This window comes from Glossina fuscipes, unplaced genomic scaffold (genome assembly GCF_014805625.2).
Source record: "Glossina fuscipes isolate IAEA_lab_2018 unplaced genomic scaffold, Yale_Gfus_2 85, whole genome shotgun sequence".
Lineage (NCBI taxonomy): Eukaryota > Metazoa > Arthropoda > Insecta > Diptera > Glossinidae > Glossina > Glossina fuscipes.
In genome coordinates this window covers 67,870-87,490 of record NW_023998439.1, presented here as the reverse complement: position 1 = coordinate 87,490, position 19,621 = coordinate 67,870, and the positions used below count along the sequence as shown (strand labels likewise).

General features: G+C 33.2%; 1 long non-coding RNA gene across 1 annotated transcript in view; it reads left to right on the top strand.

The window, feature by feature from the left end:
• The first annotated feature begins 12,476 nt into the window (after positions 1 to 12,476).
• LOC119638218 overlaps positions 12,477 to 19,621 on the top strand; it is a 62,579-nt gene continuing 55,434 nt past the window's right edge. Inside the window, exon 1 of the long non-coding RNA XR_005247403.1 lies at positions 12,477 to 12,614. This is a non-coding gene — a long non-coding RNA (uncharacterized LOC119638218). The remainder of the gene's footprint in view (positions 12,615 to 19,621) is intronic.

Sequence of the window (19,621 nt, the reverse complement as noted above, 5' to 3'; positions counted from 1 at the left end):
CTGGCGAGCAGCATTTTCAAGTTGTGAACCAGTTTACCCCATATCGATAGCTATAAAGCAGCAGTTCGCACGAGTTTGCCCGGTATTGAGAACCATAAGCCAGCTCCAGATTGCTCTAATATCAATCAGGAATTTTAAACGTTTCCGAAGATTACCTTAGATAATCATAGACACTAATTAACTGGTTCGCGGTAATTGTGCAAATTTTTGAAATATTTTGTCTTAAAAGTTGCTCGAATTTCCCCTCGACTGTCTAAACTGAATACTTACTTTGCACGTCTAGATCGATTTCATTCTACACATATACAGTTAATAATATTTCATATCTAAAACACGAAAGGAAAGAAAATTAACCAACTAAAGTTTACGTCATATTTTTATTGCATAGAATTATTGATTGCGTTTCAAAATGACCAATAAGCACCAATAAGCTTTGCGGTGTAAATAACGTATAAAACCGATAAAGCGGCAATGAAATAGTTTTACTATGAAAAAGTTTAAGTAATCGTGCGGAAAATATATACAAACACTAACCGGCACATAAATTCGTACACTAGAGCATGTCGTCTATGCTATCGATATATGAATGCAGTGTGTGGGGGGGCTTATGAAATTGACCGTTAAATAGATCTGTTAACGAGGAAAGTTGTAAACGCTTCATCGATGGAAGTCTTTGAAAACAAATGAACACATGTATATATGTATGTATGTATGTGAATGCTGGTAAATAGCTGCAAAAATGTTGTCCAAAAATTTAATTTCAATTTTTCCATAATTTTGTAATAATAAATCGTTCATTAATTACATATGATTTTATGCTTCTGAAAATCGTTGCAAATAACAAACTGTAATGAATAATAAAATTTTATGGCATTAGAGACAGATAAGGAGGCAGGAACGGGAAAGAAATAAATGCATAGCATTTCAACTTTTAAGTTTATAAGCGTAATGAAAACGATAATAAAACGACAATATTTATGAAAATATGAATTTTTAACTTATGACCTGCAATGAATGCTTTAAGGCTTTGTGGTAATATCGTACGTATTAACCAAATAATAACAATCCTTTACAAATATTATTAGTTTTAATAGAGAATGGCATTTAATAAGAATCGGCAAAAAGTTAGATGGCAGAGACACAGTTCTCATAGTTCTTGTCGAGTTCGTCAATAAAATTCTGTCCTCGATGAAGAGTGAGTGAGTATCTTGCTTCTGTTTTTCTTTTCAAAGGCATATACGCCTGTGAGTTAAAAACTGAACACAAAGTCAATTCTCTTGAAGACACACACACAGAGGCCAATGTTAATGTCTTCGCAAGTCGCATTTCCCCAAATAGCGAGCTCCATACGACCTTAAGAGCCACATTAGACAACCTTTGTGCTTTGTAGGTACCAAGTCTAACAATTAATTTAAGCGGTATCTCGGCATGAAAGAAGAAAGTTCGTCTTGGACTCTATAGACTATTTTCTCTTACCTGCCGCTTCCTTGTTATCCTTGTTCTTATGTAAAAAAGGTCTAGTTTCGAAATAACTGACAGCTTTATAAGTAAGCGTTGCAAGCTCTGCGGAAGCAAATATTTTGCATCAAAGTTTATAAGGCAGCATGAAGAGGAAGATAAATAAATATGCTGCTGTGAAGCATACAATATGTACAACATATTCAACTTAAATTATGCAACGAATGCAAGAATTAAATCGAAAATAATCATTTCACTCATTCATTCATTTAGTAATGTAATGACACAAGTAATTAGTGATTTTTGAATTCATCTAAATACAAGACTTCCAATCCATAATGTCATATAATTTATTATATTGCAAGAATCGCAAGCGAGATAACGCACACAGAAATTTGCACATATAAGGAGAAAACTAATATGCAAATGGAATGAAAAATTATTTCGTAAGCCTTTGTTTGATTTGCTTTCGAGTGAGCAGCCAAACTCCTAAACTCGCTCACTGCCATACACTCATCAGTCATGCTGCAATGTTGCCGATCGTTTCGAGGATACCGTAATGCAGTGCAGTTAATTTTGCTGCATACAGAGAAATAGTGATCACAGCAAGATATGTCCGAGTGAAAACTGTCAATCGATGTTTCGATTCGTGTACTTTCGTATAACAACTTGGGATGAAATTTTCCACATTCCTTTGGTTTCCACTTTATGCCATTCTACTCTCCAACTCTTTCCATTTGATACTTGTACCTACAATGTCGTGACGTCTAGCACGATTAATTTAGAACTGACATACCTACCTTCTCGCATTCTACTCTCCAAGCCGTTTTATGTGATGTCTATATCAGAGGCTATTGTAACGAATATATTAGTTCACTGCATCGTGACGACCGAGATATTTATTTTGGAACTAACCACACTTAGCTTTTCGCTTTCTACTCTCCAAGTTCTTTTATTTGATACGCATGTCGCTGGTGTTATTAAGAAAAAATTAAACCACCCAGGTCCCAGGATATCAGGCGACGCGTAGAAGGACAGAGATGACTTAATCAATTCAGAATTTCCTGCTTATCAAGAATATATACACTTTACAAGGTCTCTGAAACTTCCTTTTGGCTTTTGCATATGCTCTATGGAAAAAAGAAAAAAAAAAAACAAATATCCCCATCCTTCGGTGGTGGGTATAAAAGGAAAAATTTTAAAAATGCAAGTGGCCACATATTACCCAATCATCAAGTTCGCTCTCATCCATTATTAACGTATAGAGACATTTGAATTGGAGGTGAAAGAGAAAGATCAAAAATCAAAATTACTTTTCAGCAAACGACGACCAAAGCTCCGATATATTCCCACAATAAGTATCCACATTTGCGAGAATAACGCGATTAAAAGATGAAAATTGTGTTGAATTTCAATTTCCCGACATACAAAACCTTGGGAATGTTGCCTTTGTGGTGAGAAATTATTCTGCTTTTCTTTTTTCTCATTTTTTTTTTAGCTCCTCTTCTTTTTATGCTTTACTCTGAAAGCGAACAAAGCGAACAATTTGTGTGTATTTTAAGACTGAGGGAAATTTAATTCTTCTTTCATTGTCTTATTTTCATATTCTTTCCTACAAAATGTTTATTATTTCTATGCTGTGATAAAATTGTTATAAACAACAACTTACGTAAATTAGCATAAATAAATAATGCTGTCTGGTTACGATTGCTTTTGGCAGATGCTGGATTTGCTGTTGATAACATTAACATATACAGATATATATGTGCATATCATATCGCCTGCAAACTTAGTTAACATAATAAAGTATAGAGAACATGCGGCATCACTAACAAATGAAAGAAAGCAAGTAAAAGCATTACAGTCAGGCGTGGCCTGCCATTAACCATCCTATACCAGACCCCTTAATACACAATTTCTCATCTTTTTTTTCGTGGCATAATAAAATCAATTTTATTTCTTATTTCACGTTGTCCAACTTTGGCAATTTAATTATCCTTTGTGAATGATGTTATTATTGTTTTTATTTTTTTTTCCTCACAGAATATTGTGTTCCCACTCATGGGCTTCTTTTTCAGTAGATTCAATTTTCGCTATGATATATATTACGAATGAGACTTTGTTGTTATATGAGGTCGCAATTTTTGGACCCATGGCTTTTAAGGGTCATTTTTTTTACCCCTCAAATACAAATAATTGCATTTCTTTTCTCTATAATAATTTCTCGTAATAAGTCGTTACATGGAGAATGGCCGCAAAAGTGATCCATTCTCAGTAGGATTTGCTCTTGGACCAAAGCAGATCAGTCTGCAAATTTCTTTAAAATATCTTAAAACTTACAACCTATGAGTTAGATACAAGGACAAGTAAAAAGACATCGAATAAACAGATGGAGAGACAGTCATACAGACGGAGACCAACAAACTTTAATCGATTCAAAAAATGATTCTGACCTTTCTTGGTCCTTCCAAATAACCTTAGCGGGTGGTGTAGGATGTAATAAATTTTGCTTATGGTAAATATTTTCAAGTTTTTGTGTTTCCAACGATGACCTCACTATTTGCCAACATTAGCCAAGTGTTTGTCCATAGATGCGAATAGTATCGAAAGTCTTTTCTAAAACAAACATTTTTGTTGGTAAATTTTCCTTTAGCCTGTTGTAGTTTTAAATCAACTTGGGAAGGGTCTGGAGCATTTCAAAGCAATATTTTGTTTGCTCTACGATATTAATAGTGGGAAATATTGTGCGAATATCGTACTTATGCAATAAAAAAATTCGAAATTTTTAAAAATATTAACATGAGGAGGGACTGACTATGACTGCTGTACTTTTAAAGTATTTTTAGGACTAAGCTTAGGTATTAAAATGTCAGCATAAGAGAGAGGGAGGGAGTGTTCAACTTGTTTGATATTTTGCAACTTCGTTTGCCCTTTTTGGAGACTAGCTTTGCTTTTTTCACTTTTAAGGCGTATAGAAGCGTATCACAGTTTTTTATAGCGATTTTTTTTCCTTTCCCTCTGTTTTTGCAAAGGCTCTTTGCTATATTGTTTTTTTGCGGTTTCTTAGGTCGTTTCGCTTCTAAGAGCTAATACCTCTAATACTTCCATTGTTATCTGCCAATTGTATGGGCAGTCGGAGAGGTTTGCTTCCGCTGTGTTTTCTCATTGAAGAAAAAACTTAGTACTCGCCTTAAACGAGTTTTTTTTTCCCCCTCCTTTTATTATTGTTCGTTACGAACTGAAGCGATTGTTCTTCCTTTTTTTTTTTTATGCTAGAGAAATGTGTACAGCTTATGTTGATGCACATGCATTACGTAAATACGCAGACATACGAAAATAGTTCCTTTTCATTTATTTCATTTTCATGATGGACTATTTATGTTATGCTTGCGTTATTGCATACACTGTATACTTTGCGATAATAAAATGAAAAACATGCGTTCGAGTTTCTCACCGTGTTATTGATAAGCGTCTCTTTAACTGGTAGGAGTAATGCATAAATGAATGCAAACTCTATTGTTATTCATTCTCTTCGCTTACACATTGTTTCGGGCGTGCATTTATCTATAAATTTTGAATAGTTTTGCTTTCTTTAAAAATTACATGTTAAAGTTTCATTTGTACCCATATGCAAAATGCTTTTCCCCCACATGTTTTATGTAATTTATTAAAGTGACTTTAATTAAAAAACCAGTAATAAAAGCATTCATATCATGTTTTTCTTTTTGTTGTTTTTTTCTTTTTTTTTTTTTTTGTTTCTTTAATATTAAATACATGTATATATATATAAATATATATATATAAATATAATATATAGGTATAGATAAGCAATTGTTTTCATTGTTTAAAAAATAACACGGGAGAATAACAAACTATCTGCATACACAACTCTAATATTACGTGCAATAACTAAAGTATGCTAATTTCACTAGTGAGTCGCAAGCATGCAAATAAACATGAAATTCTGACCTGATATTTGTCAGTCTATCTGTCTGTTATTAATTAAAGTTTTCAAAATAAATGAAAAATTAAAAAAACGAATCCACAAGCCCATAATAATGAGAAGAGTGTCACCTAAAGACAAAATCGAGAGATGCAATTTGACGGGAACACCCGTAAGTATTCAATGCACAAAAATCCGAATAGGCATTATATGGCTCTTATAATGGGCTCATCTATCAATTGGTTATTGGATGCGGCATTAAATCGTAATAAGTTTTCTTTGCTTGGTACGGACGTACATCTGCCCAATTAATGCTCGTTTTGCCGCTCTGTCTTCCTGCCTGAATATTTCACGATCTGTCTACTGTTCATTAATTATAGCTTGTCTTTTTGTCTATAAACCTCCCCGTTTTTATTATCTCTACTTTATGCCTCCATTCCATTGCATTGATTGCACAGATTGAACAGAAATCAAACGATCTACAAATTAGGACATCTCTCCGTCCGTAGACTTTCTTATCGTATATCAGTATCGAAACCGATATCGAAGGTGATTGCAATTAAACATTAAAACCCATCTCAGATTTAACATTAGTTCCATTAGTTCTGGGATGGAATGTTCGCAAAATAGGCAGAATGCAGTTTCTACATAACTTGGATTAATTTTAAGGCGGATTCAGCATTTTAAATCGTTTCAATGGCAACGCCGCGAATGGGAGGTACCCAGTGATTCGTTTTAATGTAAATAAATTTTTCTCTTTTGTGTATACATTTGAAAATAGTCTCGACATCATTAAGGAAAGACGCACTGCAACTTCTGCACATGTGCTAACTAATAACAAAGTGCGAGCGTATACAGATACTTTGGTAATGTTTTCATTACGAAAAGTTGACCCTAACATGTGAAATTTGAAAATTTTTCATGAACATGTATGGGAATATACCTGTTTGTGTAACGTGTTTTCTTATATTATAAAACAAAAGCAACCTAAAAAGTTGCATAATTTCATTAAATGACATAATTTAAAATTTTGATTTGTTTGCCTTATTTGCAATAACATACATATCATAATAAACACATGATATCATAACATGTCGTAATACTACATCTACTGCATGTAGTTTAGTTGCAACATTCTATATAAATAGGAAAGTTAATAACATCTACACAAATCTACATTGTGGGAAGTTCTTAACTCATTATGTAATGTTCGTATACCTATTTGCCGAAGACATTATTATTTGGCCTAATCGACTAAAGCTTACGTTTTATTTTGCGCATTGAGCTCTCTTTAAGTAAAGCTAAAGCTCGGCGCTAGTTTTGCAAAGAGTTGAATGATCCTTGCATTACAAAAAAGCTATACATGTGCTTAGTTAAGCCAATCTGTATACCTCGGTTATCCGATCTCTCTGCTATAGGTGTATGTTGAATCAATTCAAAAGCAATTGCAGCTGTCTGCCCTCAGGAATTTGTTTTGGGACCCGCTTGTCTCTTTGCCTCCTTATGAAAATAGTTTGCTTCTTGGCAACTCTTCTCCCTCGTTGGATGAGTAGTGATTTCCCTGCTTGGTCGATTACTGATTTCTAAACAAAGTGGAACGTAGTTAGCTTCCTATTATGTCCTTGCACACGCGGTTTACCGCGAACACAGCAACAGTCACATAACGACCTCAAGCGTAAGACCCGCTTAATTCAAGAATGCCTCTTATATAACTGCTCGAAGGTGTTTTACACTCTTCCACAAATTACCTGAGGCATGAACCCCATTAAAAATAAGTGGAATGTATTACAGGGGCATGTTCGAAAACACTCAATCTCTTCAGTCCAAGATAGACTACAGGAAGAATGGAATAAGATTTCCGTTTCGTACACAAGAGCAAATGTCAAAATGCTTAAATGACTTTATTAAGCACAAAAGTTACCCCACATGTTATACGGTGTTTTTAACTGCCCATCATTCCTTACTTAAAAAAAAAAAAAAAACCTTAGACTAGGTTCAACAAGCGTCTACCTTTCGTTGAGCGAAAAAAGAAAACCCAATATAAATGAGACCCACTGTAATTGAAGGCCAAGCGATTTCACGATCTTTTTTTTAATATATATGTATTCTAGTTAATCTTTTTTATATATCTGTCTAGGCTTAAAAAGGTTTTTCTTTATATTTATTTCTCTTTTTAAACTTTTCATTGATAAATCCGACAGAAAACGAGAAAAGGTAAAGGATGCTTGTAATCAAGTTGTCATATGAATTCACTTCAAATGCATTGAAAACAATATCCTTGTGCACCAAAACTGAAAAACGACAGAAAGACAGACAGGTTAAATTTTTGAGCAAAAAGAGCATAGAATTGTTTTACCGACAAAAATAAAACGACTAACGACTAACGTTGTTTGCAGCAATCAAAGGAACGAGTCATTGGTTTGCTGCCAGCCTGAACAATTTATCAAGCAAAGTTGCTAACTTGTTATCCTCTTTGCTGCTTGCGCATAAGGGTTCGTTATGTGAAGTCCAAATGGAATAAGGAAATTTAAAATATTCCAAAGCGATTTGACGTTCGTTGATTGAGTTAAATTGGGAATTTTTTGCCATAAAATGACGATGATATCCTTTAGAATTATTAATAATTTTCTCTTCAAATTGGTGAAAAAAATGTTAGAAAGAGATGCGAACATTTGTAACAAGACGTATACAGACATCCTTGGAAAGAAACAGCTTTTTGATATTTATGCATTTTTATTTCTACTTATTTATATATATATATATATATTAGTTTGTAAATGAATATGACAAAGAGCAAAGGAACAAACTGCCTTGCCGCGTCAACGGTTATCCAGATATGTGTCGACTGGATGGCAACGTGAACTGCGACAAAATTGATACAAAAACTTTGATTAGCTAAATGACTCTGCAAATGTGAGAGTAAACCCCTTACATTTTGGAGTTAGGAAAACTTAAAGACGGAAACTGTTACTTTAAACTTTTATCAGCATATCTTGCAATTAAAAAATGGAAAGGTTACTTCACGGAATATTTTAGCATCATTCCACTTATTATTCTTACTATTGTCTCTTATTTTTTATTTGACCTTCATAACTTTTCACACCTTTCTGAAAATCTGAATTTTACTACCTTCGTCATCGTAAAGAGCAGTTGTTACTTTTCAAATAATATAAACGATGTAAGAGGGATCAGCCATCTCACAAGCTAAAAAAGCAATCTTCGTTGATGGAACTTGAAAGCAGAATAATATTTGAAGAATTTACGAAAGTGAAGTATTAAAAAAAATTACTTTCGCAGAGTATTAAAAAATGCCATCATAATAAATGATAATGTCATTTATTAAACGAGCTTAACTTGATAAGGTTCCCATCCGTCCGACAGTCAATCCGCTTTTTGTGAAACTTAGTCATTGCGGGTTCAACTATGAACTTTTAATCCAGTTAGGGTCCTCCGTAAAAACGGAAAAAAACTGAGATTCGTAATCTAATTTCTTCATCAGATTCGGTTAGCACTGATAAAAGTTTTCTATTAAAGACCCGTGTCCTGCCGACGTCATTTTTTAAACTGATTTTTAATTTGTTATCGAGATGCCCTCTGTAAACTTACTCTGGCTCTCTCCTAATAGTTACACTTCACTAGAGTGGTGGTAGATTGGTAATGCGGTAAGCGAGCGTTTGAGCAACAAATTTTCATTTTTGACCAATGGAAGCAATGACGTTATAATCAATTGTACCTAAACTATTAACTTATTCAAAATTCTTTGCGTACTGCTCTTTAAAATGTTATATTAAAGAAATGGTTAAATATATGATATCATATATGATACGATAACATATACATTATATATGTATATATATTGGTAGATATACGGTGTTAGGCTGCCGGCTGTGTTGGAGCATCATATTCCTAGACATCTTTTTTTATTATAAAAGTTTTGTTATTAATTTTTACCATTAGGCCGCTAACCAAGTTTTGCAAAGCTAACTTTCCATTTTCAAATATTTGTTTTTATTCTCTTTCTTTGATGCTGCGTTTGTCGCCTTTGTCAAAGACAGAATCGCTCATTGTACAATTCTCATTCGGTGAAATGACAGTGAAAATGACACAAAACTTTACAGTTCCGTAGTCAAACCCATACTAACATCAATTAACATCAATCAAAGTCCATCCATCAAAACTTTGTAATGCCTGGCGGAAGCACGAAACTCTTTCCAAGTACTCTTAGCTTTACAACCATTCAACGCTCGTATCGATAAAGTTATGCTAATGTATTTTTTTTGTTTAAGTAAATATAAAGCTTCTAAAGACTTAAAGAAAAAACTTAGAAAACTTGGAAATCAACGGACAGAAGAGGTTAAGCTATAACATGTTACCTGGGATCCGTATACGACATGGATAACTTTTTTGGTGCGGCTGGAGAAGACCTCGAAATCTTAAGGGAAAACTGTCGTTCCTGCAACAAATTTTTCTCCATATTCTAGAAGTTTCAAAATATCCACACGTAATAGAAAGGGATGATTTTCTGACAGAGTTGTCGGTTGTTATTCCTCTTAGGGTTTTTTTCACACCATTACGCTTGCTACACCTTCGCAGCTACACTGGGTCAATAAAATCAGATTTTCATTATTAACGCATACGCGAAAATGCGTACTACTCTTCTCGCCTCTTGCACTTTAAAGGCAGTTGTTTTCAAGCGGCAAAAAGGATTCAAATTCTTGCCCAAGCTGCTTTATTCTTTGGCGACTAAAGCCGTTATTATGATCCCCATTACAAACTGGCGAGCAAAGTGATGGCGTTAAGCGAAACCGATTTCGGAATCATTCTTCCCTATGGATAGACATCCGTAAGTTGGAATGTAGAAAAAAAAAAAAGAAAAAAAAATAAACTACAACGAATGTACGACAAAAGGCCAATAGCGATGAATACGCTTTTCAGATCTCGATCTGGAAATATCGTGAAAACGTGTAAAATGTTGAAAATTGTTTATTAAAATTAAAGTAAAATTTTCATGGATCCGATTTAAGAAATTTTAAGATTTTAAAGAAAAAAATGTTTTTTTCTTAAATAGTTTTCTTTTACATCAGCTCTGGCACTACTTGTACATCAATTTACCGCATTTCTGCTTTTAGTTTTTATTGTGTGCAAGCATATGAATTTTGTTTTTCCCAGCTTTTATTTTGCTTTACTGCGTTTAAACAAGCCAGAGAACAAGTTTACAAAAAAAAAAAAAAAAAAAAAAAAAAAATGGAAAGAAAACAACACAAGCCGCAGTTTTCCAACAATTTTTTTCAATGCTTGCCTGACCCGTTTTTTTCTTCCACACTAAGCAAATATTTTACTATTCCAGCAAAAAGAATCTTCTTGAATTTCTCTGGGTTTCTCTCACTAATATATATATATATATATATATATATATATATATATATATATATGTATATATTGTTCAACCTTAGTTAAAGAAAAATAAAAAGTACTTTAAAAGGTTTGCTTTTTAATATCCGCTTCAAAAAATCATCAAGAAAATGAATGGCTTTTAAAACTAGAAAGGGGAGAAAAAAAAAAAACCGTGCACGCATATTCGCACACGTGCAAGTGTTTAGGCTGCTTTCCGCAGCAGCGTGCAAGTTGAGGAAGAAATTCAAACAAAAAGTTCAAAGACCCATCTGGCAAATAAACTGATGTAAAAAACATTAAAAATAGAAGAAATTAAGTTGCAACACAAGAACAACAAACGGCTCGAAGATATCCTCTATTGTCTGGGAAAGTGTTATTGAATAATTAAAATGTATTACTAAGCAAATCAACTCTTAAGCATTATGACTTTAAAACCTCATCAAATTTTCATGAAATTTAACCTGCGAAAAAAAAAATAAGAGGATACTAAGCTTTTATCTCTCATTTTTCTATCTCTCTAACTATACATGCTCTTTTGTTCTCCCCCTTCCTTTTACTCTTTCATTTAACAACTTGAGAGCGTACATAAAATAGTATACTTAAAGCATTTATGCCTTAATGAATGATTAAAGCATTACGCGTGGAGAGTGCCATTGAGTGTTACGTTATAAAAAAAAATAAAAAATAAAAAAAAAAATCTACAAATGATTGGATTGAAAAATCTTTTAATGATTAAAAAAAAAAAATTATATAATGGAAAATTTTAAGAAATCAAGCGAGACTTTCAGCTCAACTCGCTCAGCATTTTCTTCAATAATTTTTAAAAGAATTCCTTGCTTGTTTGACACAGTTCATTAACGCTGCATCAAGAACGGTGCATACAAGAATGATAATCTCCACCAGTGCAATGGTTTTCTGAAATTTTGATATCCATTCTATAGAGCACTTTGCCAAGATTTTCTTCAGATCATTTCATCGAAATCTTTTTCCGCGGAAACATCCTAAGGCATCCTTTTGTCATTTGTCATCAAACAACAGACAGTCGCTAAACCTTAAATCTTTTAAAGAGATAAAAATTCAAAATCATTCATAAAATCGTATGTGTTTTATTTTTTTGAATTGATTTCTGCTTTTATTTTCAATTCATCTTTAATAAGAGAAGCTTTACCCAACTTTGAGGAAAAAAATCGATTAGAGATAATTTTTGGTGCAAATTCATCTCGTCATCACTACTTTTATTCAATACATTTCTAATCTTTGTATTTGATTATTCCTTTTTATATGAACTTGAAATTAAGTTACTTTTCGCTTCGAATGAAATTAAAGCTATCATCATTAAAGTTTATTCTGTAAGACATCCCTTCGACACAATACGGTATACTTTACCTTATCTTATAAGGCGGTCGCAATAGAACACGTTGCACGTCTTTTTTCATTCATCTTTTATCCAAATTTAAATTATGTTATTCTATATGACATTTTAGTTGCAATAAAAAAAATAAAAATGTTTCATATAACACCATTTCGATACAGCACGGGCCACACATGTATTCACTAGCATTCATATCCAAAAATGAAGCAGAAAACAAGAATCAGAAAAACAATTTTCAAACTTTTCTTGACTTATTAAAAAAAAAGAAAAGCATACTTATACAGGAATTACTTTCTTTACAGATTATATACGAAGTAGTATTGTTCTGTTGCAAAATAGCGTCCTGGTGCTCTAAAATAATGCCTTACCGGCAATAAGTAAGCGAAACATTGAAAACTAAATACACATAGTTTTCACGCAGTACTCATCAATGAAATGAAAAGATCGGTAAGTAAAATTGAACAAATCCCGTTATCTATGGGGCTTTAAATGAATATTTCTTAATTCTGCAAGCAAATCGCAAATTATATATAATCTCGCAACCAAGTAACTAAAACTTAATATACAGATGAATCCAAACTCTTCATAAATAGGTATAACAAATAATTTTTCAAAACAACATATCAAAGAAATATTTATTTCATGCTGTGTATGGCGAGAACATAAAAAAGTCTACCGTAGAAAATATTGCAAAAGTTTGCAAAATATCAAGAAATAAATAATTGAATTGCATATGGAATCGTTTAAACACTTGAAGCTATTTACAAAACGTGACGTCATGATTCAATACGACCCGTCGTAGGGCAAAACGTGCATATTCCTTTGATGAATCACTTTGTAACCGCTTTCGTCACTTCAAAATATTGGTTTTTGCTACCACGCAGTCGTTGTAGCTTTCGCTACGACGTTCGTTTATTCAACTGGTTTGTAAACGTCGCTGTAGTCAAATATCAGAATTTCAGACAGAAAATCTTTTAGGAATTCTTATCTATTTTGAGCAAATATTTTTCCAATTTTTTGCGAAACTGTATTTCGATATAGATTCGGTACAGATTTCCTACCACCTTCGTGACCTTTTAAATGATTGATTTGCTGACCATAATTAAGGAAAAGAGATCGCATTAAAAAGCGAGGCGTGTTTTTGTATGAGAAACTAGTTCTTTGGATATATACATAACCTCGATTATCTGCCCAATCTTAATTCGAATCTAGTAACATTGGATGAACGGTTCCTGCCGATGGAGGCCATCTTCTCTTCAGACATGATGCGTGTATAATAAATATAATAAATAGACCAATTATGAGAGTAAGAGTATAGATAAAAACTTTTTCCCGATAGCGGATACATGTCCTTTGGGGAATAAAAATCGGTTAAGAAATATGATGATGACAGTGGAAGTTCAGACTCTATTTCTGATTAGTTTCATATGTTATGACTATAAAATAATAGAAAGTAACATCTTGCAAAGCGCTTGTTAGTGAAATAATTAGCGTCAGGGAATCCGCTCGGTTCTTTTGCACATATATATAAAAGAAGTTGAAGAAGAAGGCATACTAAGTAGGTGGACTTACAAATATGTATAAACTAGCTCGTGGAGCCGAAATAATTTATATATAAAGCATTACCCGATACGACGGACAATCTCGCAAGTGTTGAGGCAATGGGAGAAAGTAAAGTAATTTCGAAACTCAACGTATTGCCTATGATTGGGGACTGAACCTTTATGATGGTGGAAGAAGGAGGTAAAGGCAGCTCGTCATCTATTCAAAGGCGATAAATGAAAGCATTTTACGCTTTGCAATTTATCCTTTATCCTTTTGCCGTAAACAGAAAAACTTGTTGATTTTTGCTCTGCAAGAAACACTGTGACAATAGATAAGAGACTTGGAATCTAATATCTTCGTTTCGCCCAAGTTTTGCTCGTCCCCTCCTTAAAGAAATGGTTAACACTTTTTTTTCATGTCTGTTCTAATGACGTTGTACTAATGGAAGTAATTCACGTTATGAGTTAAAGTTTTGCAAGGTCAATATTTTTTAGAGTATCCAATATACTCTTTAATCATTTCCCTTGCCTATGTATTGCGCTGATTCCCATAAGTATTAACTGGTTCCATTAGCAACAAATATTTTTGAAGCCTTTTCGTACATAATTTTTCGCATACCTTAGCAACGAACCTATTGCAGTAGTTGAGCCTCTTCCCCCTATGTTTGAAGACGCCGTCATGATCGGCCCTTCGTATCAAGTCTGCGGCATTGAGTCACAACTCGCAGTTTGTAGTTTGTTGGTACGTTGCTTGCAAAACCCAGATATCGTGTAAGCCATTTTCACTAAAAATCCTCTTTCGGCAAGCAGACTAATGAGGCACGAATTATTATCATGTATGCGGACACGCTGTGAATAACCAAAATAGCTTATATAACTTCTCGTAGCTGATCCGCAGCTCATTTATTCAGTTCATCCGTCAAGGGTCACAGAGTATAGTCCGATTCAGTTTCAGTTTTAACGAGAATTTTGCTTTTCGTCGAATTGTTAAGGAAGAAGTCTAACAGCGTTAGGCGATAAGAAAATGCGCCTCATCACGAAAAAATTCGGTCGTTTCAGGCGTAAATTTCACTAGTCTCCCTTATTCGTGTACTTATTTTGTGTAAGTATCCCGAGTAAAAGAACATGGTATGAATGAGATATATCTGAAAATGTCAAAAGTTAACTAAAATTTGTAAATGTTGCCTTTTAGATGCGCTTAGCTTTTCGCGTAAGAATTCATTGGCAGTGTGTCATGTTTCTCTGTCCTATGTCCTGTAATGCGCCATCGAAACAATCTCTTTATGTTGAACGAAATAACTGAGCATTGCCCGAAAACTGTATATTAAGGGATGTCGTGCACTTAAACTATTTATGTACGTTCTTACTGCATTTATTATTAACTCATTTCAAATAGTGTAGACTTGCGACGAGACTTGCGAGATAAATGCTGCTAATTAAGAAAAACATAAACACTAGCAACTAAGTCAGATGGCTTACCTTACCTTACATAGTAGTTTGTTTTTGTTCTCTGATTTCTGCAATTTTTCCTTTGGTTGCAACTGCAACCAAAGTTAAAACCAATTTCGATTAAAAAAAAAAAACTCAAAGAGGATATACGAGGAGAAAACGTGCGAAAAACCGTACATTCTATGCCGCAATGCAGAAATACGTTCGTGTATTGAAAATAAAAAAAAAAATTAAATAATAAATGTTTGCTTTTTTTTTTTCTACTTCACAGTCAGCATGTGAAAGGCATTTTTTATGCCAGTCAAGATACGCGTAAGAGTTAAGTGCGAATGAGTACCAGATTTTTTTTTTTTTTTTTTTTTGCGAAATAAACATTGAAACTTTATTCCCTTTCATCTGTTTGATGTTGCAGTTTGATCTCTAATCAATACATGGCCTGTCCAGCTGTTACAGCATAACACGTACTATCAATCTTTTCATTACCATCCAAACGCGGAATAAACATTTCACCTCCTCTTGCTTGCGCGTGCAATTTAGGTTAGCTTAGCCTACGGCCTTAACATGAAGCATTCGCGGCTTATGTTTTATATTAAAAATAATTTGAATATTTCTCTTACCTAGACACTGATATGCATATATTTTTGTATGTCATGATTTTAATTAAAAATTTATTAATAATAATTAATACAATAAACTCTAGAAAATCGCTTTGAAACCGCAAATCATAAAATTTTAATAAACACATTTTACATTGTATTTGAAAGAACTTTTGTATGAAAATTTTAACGCATGTCGTGAATGTGATTATGTGGTCGAATAACGTTTATGGTTAATTTAATAAAAGAATTTTTTTGTTCTTTGTTTTTTTGTTTTTTTTTTTTTTTTATAAACATTTTAAGTGAAAATTAAAACTTGGACACAGTTTAAAAATTAAATTTGGTTTATTTCAAAGTCGCTACTGCTAGGAATCAGAAAATTTTGACCTTCATTATTAACAATGTACAATCTACCTGCAATATAGATATTAAAATAAGTATTTATGAGAGTCACACAAAAATTCACAGCAAATATGTGTCCAACCGACAGAATGCGATCGCTATTGCCCAACTTAAGAGAGAGTATCGCACTTCGGGCACTTTGGACCGCCGTAGAACGTGACGGGCACATTCCGTGCTCCATAAATTCGCGTTGTAAAAGTTACGTTATTGAAATTATTGGAGATAAAACGTAGTAATATAGTATCGTCTGTCTTTTTCTTTTGTCGCGTTACATGAGTATCTTCTAGCGCGTTATACGAATACGGTCACAATTTTGCCGGTGTATTAAGTGAATCCGTCTTATAAGAAGAAGATGTTACAGGTCACTCTACTGTACTCCTAGTGTCGAAGTAACCAAACCTATCTCTGTTGTTAACTCCTACTAGGTATATATAAGTAATTTTTAGAAATCTTTCTATAACGTGCTTCGGATTATGGATGTCACTGAAGATTCGTCTTAAAGCGATTATTTCTTTAGTTAATTATTAAATTTCTAATTAAATATTTTCGCAAAGCATAATTAATCCTTACGCAGTAATTATTAAAGTAAATAATTAATTGCCATTAGATATATAAAAATTGTTTTCATTATATTCAATTTTCATGAGGATGTCATTGAAGCTCCAATTAAATGTCATTGCGTTTACTTAAAGTAATAGAACAAACTGAACCAAAGTTTGAACAAAACGAAATAAAAAATTAAGTTTCGATTACTTTTTGAGCGCTTTCAAAATTAAATAAACTCACAAATATTATTTAACTTTTACATTTTTATCCCCTACACCAATCGACTGGTGTATATTAACTTCGTGCGGATATATGCAACGACCACAAAAACGTGAGATAGGTCCACATTGTATTGCACCGATCGATTCCAAATCACTTTCTAAATCGTTCTATGCTTGTCTGTTGCTCTATCCATCCTCTTTTCTTGTCCTTACTCTCCAATTCATCGGCAGCCTTTTGATATTGAATTGAATTGACAATTATTTTAGTCTCTTAACACTTACGAAATGTAAAAATAAACTCATTGTGGGCTTCCGCTGAGGAATGCGTTCTATCTATCTGTGGTTCGCAAGCTGGACATTGTTATTAGAATTCCACGGTTTCTGCAATTGAGGGAAAAATTGATGTTATTATGAAAACATAGGGGAGCAGAAATTTGGTGAACCCTCTAAGATGGCTAAACTCATCACAAGATTATTATTTTTCGTACGATTTTCTCACAAGCATAAAGTGAATGCCAAATATTGAAATGCCTCCGGTCAAGACTGTTTCATGTAAAAACGTATTTTTCTGAACAACTGTGTTTATGTCACTTGCCTTCAAATGGGAGCTGGGAGTGCCTACGATGAACAAAAATATGGAAAGAGTTGATGAGGGTGAATTAAATTTTTGACATGTACTGTGCATAGGATGATTTACGAAACAGTTAGCGAGTTGTCGAGGAGGCTTACCCTTTCTACATGATACCGAAAGATACGAAATCTAAATTTTAAAGAGTGGTTTCCTGGTTGCCCAGAAAGCGAGCAAAGTCAGACTTGGTTTTTTTTTTACAACCTTTTAAAGCTCAAAGACACAATTGATGAAAGTGTTTTTAAACAAGGGAAACAATTATTAGGACTCGAGAAAATAAAATCGTTTGCAGCGAATCTAAAGAGATCAACCATTGATGGAATTCGATAGCTTGAAATATCAAAGAGCAAGTGAAACAAATGCCATAAAATAATCTCACAGCAAGCTTAATAGAGTCTACAAATAATCACAAAGAACTTTTCATAAGAGAATATCATAAAAAACAATTGAAATATTGAAACGGTCCGTTTTGCTCTTGAATTTTGGTGTTTTTTTTTTTTTTCTTTTTGGTAAATTTCCATAAAAACTACTTCATAAAGTTTTATTCAATAAAACCGATGGATATATACATTTAATCGACTATCAGTCTTGTCAATCATAAAATCAAGCTGCTATTAAAGCAGCCAGTTAAAAAAAGAAGAAGGTGAAAACCACCACTAATCAAAAAAGCCACTAAAAGGCCAACCGGTCAACAAATCAATTAACCAATCAGTCACAAAGGATCGTTCATTGCGTGTCCAGGCAGACATGTTTAAATGCATGCAAAGCACTTTCAAAAAAAAAAAAAAAAAAAAAAAAATCTATAAATAAATTTGATCCACGTTAACTCGCTTTGAATGTTACAAGTATACAAGCAATAGCCCAAAATATAATGCATTACAACTTTTATTAAATTTCAACTGTAAATTAATAGCAAGGAATACATACATGTACGTATTAAAGCTGACAATTATGCTAATTAGAATGTATATTAATAATTAATTTTGAAAAAAAAGGGTGATAATTGTTAGCTTACGGTGAATTATTAATACCCATCACCTCAAACCCATGTACGTGGTTTATTTATGGTAACTTTTTTGAGAAGTTCGTTCAGTAATTTCGTGCAATTTTCAAACTTGCACATATAGGCCCTCAGAAAGTAAACCTTTTCCTGAGTTTCAGTCCGGTATCTGCTTTCAACTATGAGCTATAGGTTCCTGCTTATTGGAAAAATGGATGATTGACTATCGAGTAAGACAATATATTGTCGACAACAACTTTTTATCAACATCTTTGATGCCCTGCATTAATGGGCGGAAGATTGAAAGAGAGTCTTACATTGACCCCAGTCTTATCGGCTCAGAAATACATAAATACGTATTTTTGGATCTTTGGTTAACCTTTTTAAGCACTAAAAACTGAAGTACACGAGTTGAGATATAAGGCTTGTAAGGAAGCAATAAAAAAAACCGGCTAAACGTAAGGGATAGTTCTTACACTGTACTTTTGAAAGATTTCGTTAAGCAATTATATCGAATTTTAGATCAATATCTTCTACAATCTTCATGTTGTAGGAAAGTTTTTAAAAGTAAGTTATCCTTGTAGTATGGCCACGATTGAAAGTGCAACTATTTTAACAGGGTATGGGTTAAAATTTATGAACTTATATTAGTTTCTGCAGCCTTGAGGTCGCCAAAACATATGTAAAGCAAAGTTAATCAACGTCAATATGTCCGGGGGGGTATATAAAGTAAAGAGATTTTTCTCATTTTATGACTCAAAGTAATGAGTCCTTAGAATTATAATTAATTCTCGACTGAATATTAATCAATCGCTTTATTGATATGGTAATAAATACAGAATACATATTTAATTTGTCGGTACTTAATCTCGCACACGTACGCGCTTTTATTAAAGAACACTTTAGCAAAGTACCGTTACCTTTGTTAAATTTCCGGTTGAATATTTTCGCAAATCTATGTTAAAGTAACTTACTATTTAATCGATGGCATTATTTACATAAAAGCTACATATGAACCGTATTCTGAATCGTATGTCCTTTACGAATAATGAGGTCTATTTATATCAT